This window comes from Mus caroli, chromosome 9, assembly GCF_900094665.2.
Source record: "Mus caroli chromosome 9, CAROLI_EIJ_v1.1, whole genome shotgun sequence".
Taxonomy (NCBI): Eukaryota; Metazoa; Chordata; class Mammalia; order Rodentia; family Muridae; genus Mus; species Mus caroli.
In genome coordinates this window covers 105,096,403-105,098,265 of record NC_034578.1, presented here as the reverse complement: position 1 = coordinate 105,098,265, position 1,863 = coordinate 105,096,403, and the positions used below count along the sequence as shown (strand labels likewise).

The 1,863-nt window shown below is 44.7% G+C and overlaps 1 non-coding gene across 1 annotated transcript; it reads right to left on the bottom strand.

Annotated features, from left to right (window-relative positions):
• Positions 1–101: 101 nt before the first annotated feature.
• Positions 102–208, bottom strand: LOC115032098. Its single transcript, XR_003837725.1, has one exon. It is a non-coding gene; the product is annotated as a U6 spliceosomal RNA (small nuclear RNA).
• Between the last annotated feature and the right edge of the window lie 1,655 nt (positions 209–1,863).

Genomic DNA, 1,863 nt, shown 5'->3' with positions numbered 1-1,863 from the left:
TTTGGGCTAATATCCACTTATCAGTGAGTACATATTGTGTGAGTTCCTTTGTGATTGTGTTACCTCACTCAGGATGATGCCCTCCAGGTCTATCCATTTGCAAAAATATGGAACGCTTCACGAATTTGCGTGTCATCCTTGCGCAGGGGTCATGCTAATCTTCTCTGTATCGTTCCAATTTTAGTATATGTGCTGCCGAAGCAAGCACTCCATCATGTTTTTTGAGACACTCTTTCTTCACTGGCCTGGTACTGCCAAGTAGAATAGGCTGGCTAGGCACCCAGAGCCAGAAGTCTGCCTCCCCCAGTGCCAGGATTGCAAGTTCACACTCTCTACACCTGCAGGTTCTGTATCCTTAGTCAGCAAGCACTTTCCTGACTGAGCTAACTCCTCAGCCCTCTTTCTTATTGATTGGTTTGCTGAGAAAGGGTCGCACCTGGCTGAGGATGGGAATGACCTTGAACTTGTGATTCTACTGCCTGCACTTCCCAGGTGTTAGAACACAGGATGCTTCAGTTTGTTTTGTTTGTTTTGTTTTCCTGACAGAGATTTCTCTGTGTAGCCCTGGCTGTCCTAGACTTGCTTTGTCGACCAGGCTGGCCTTAAACTCATAGAGATCTACCTGCCTCTGCCTCCCAAGTGCTGAGGTCAAAGGCACATGCCATCATGGCCCTGCTGATGATTCAGTTTTTAAGAGCACTCACTGCTCTTGTAGAGAACCTGTCTTCAGTTCGCAGTACCCACGTGAGCTCACAGCTCTCCTTACTCTAGCTTCAGGAGATCCTCTGCCCTCCTCTGCCTCTGAGAGGGCACCTGGACTGCATGTGGTACACAGACATACATGTGAACAAGTGCTCATAAAGTAAAAAACATTTTTTTTAAGTTAGCTCTGGCTGTCAGGGTGGCTCAGAGATTGAAGGTGTATATCTTGTAAACCTGGTGACTTGTATCCAATCTCCACAGTCCACATGAAGTGGGACAGAACCAACTCTACAAGGGTGTCTTTGTACCTCCACCTCCTCACCCCCCCAAAAACCCCACACACTGTCTCCTCTTACACAATTAAAATAAAAAGCTAAGTCTGGCAAGGTGGCTCATTGGACAAACCAGGCTTGATACCAAGCCTGATAATCTGAGTTCAGTACCCAAGGAGAAGTACCTGCCGTGGTGGAAGAGAACTGCCTCCACAGGTGCATTCTGGTGCACACATCTACCACTCATCTAATAGTAAAACAAACAAACAAACAAATGTAACAATGAAAAAAAAAAGTAATGTTAGACCATTTCCCATTCTCATCAGTTTCCCCTTTATCTGTGTGTTCAATCAATAGGCAGATGGAGGCCAAGGAGAAAGGCAGTGCATGCCTGGGGGCTCAGGCTACAGGGAACTTACCCAGTGCCACCTTCACGAGTTTTCATAAGAATGCAACAATAAGAAACTTGCTTAGCTTATTACAATGCAAGTAAACTCTTAACAAGGGCAGTGTAAAGAGAATTGATGGAAACCTTTGTTCTGGAATGGGCATGTTATCATAAATATTTATGGTGTATATTTTAGAAATATTTAAGGGCTGGTGAGATGGCTCAGAAGGTAAGAGAACTTACTTCTGAGGATCCTGAGTTCAAATCCCAGCAACCACATGATGGCTCACAACCACCTGTAATAAGATCTGATGCCCTCTTCTGGTGCGTCTAAGTCAGCTACAGTGTACTTATGTATAATAATAAAGAAATTATTTAAAAAAAGAAATATTTAAAAAATAAAATTTTATGTGACTATGAAACTATTACTCGCTTCCGGTCAGACCAGCACCGGGGTAGCTAGGGCGCAGGGTCGGCTGACACTCGCCAGCTACCCACAAC